The 969-nt window shown below is 43.0% G+C and overlaps 1 pseudogene; it reads right to left on the reverse strand.

The window, feature by feature from the left end:
• Positions 1 to 641: 641 nt before the first annotated feature.
• On the reverse strand, positions 642 to 729 carry LOC138986584 (small nucleolar RNA U3; annotated as a pseudogene).
• Between the last annotated feature and the right edge of the window lie 240 nt (positions 730 to 969).

The following is a 969-nucleotide window of genomic DNA, read 5'->3' on the forward strand; positions in this document are numbered from 1 at the left end:
AGTTGGACTGTGAAGAAAGTTGAGTGCTGAAGAACAGATGCTTTTGAACTGTGGTGTTGGAGAAGACTCTTGAGAGTCCCTTGAACTGGAAGGAGATCCAACCAGTCCATTCTGAAGGAGATCAACCCTGGGTGTTCTTTGGGAGGAATGATGCTAAAGCTGAAAGTCCAGTACTTTGGCCACCTCATGTGAAGAGTTGACTTATTGAAAAAGACTCTAATGCTGGGAGGGATTGGAGGCAGGAGGAAAAGGGGACGACAGAGGATGAAATGGCTGGATGGCATCACTGACTCGATGGACGTGAGTTTGAGTGAACTCCGGGAGTTGGTGTTGGACAGGGAGGCCTGGCATGCTATGATTCATGGGGTCACAAAGAGTAGAACACGACTGAGCGACCGAACTGAACTAAACTGACCAGATTTGAAAAGAGAAATAAATGGAAAAACAGACCCTAATACAGTGGTAATAGGTGTCTCCAACATTCCACTTTCAATAAAGGAAAGATCATCCAGGCAGAAAATCCAATAAGGAAATATTTGATTTGAACTATATCTTAGTCCACATTGACACAATAGAAATATATAGAATATTCCACCAAGCACTACCAAAATACACATACTTCTCAAGCACACACAGAATATTCTACACAATAGATGACTTTAGGTCAAAAAACAAGCTTTAGAAAATGTAAGAACGAACTATAGAAATGATCCCTGAAAGTATAGTCTTTATAGAACAGTCTTATGGACTCTGTTGGAGAGGGAGAAGGTGGGAAGATTTGGGAGAAAGGCATTGAAACATGTATAATATCATGTATGAAACGAGTTGCCAGTCCAGGTTCAATGCACGATACTGGATGCTTGGGGCTGGTGCACTGGGACGACCCAGAGGGATTGTATGGGGATGGAGGAGGGAGGAGGGTTCAGGATGGGGAACACATGTATACCTGTGGTGGATTCATTTCGATAT

This window comes from Bos mutus, chromosome X (assembly GCF_027580195.1).
Source record: "Bos mutus isolate GX-2022 chromosome X, NWIPB_WYAK_1.1, whole genome shotgun sequence".
Taxonomy (NCBI): Eukaryota; Metazoa; Chordata; class Mammalia; order Artiodactyla; family Bovidae; genus Bos; species Bos mutus.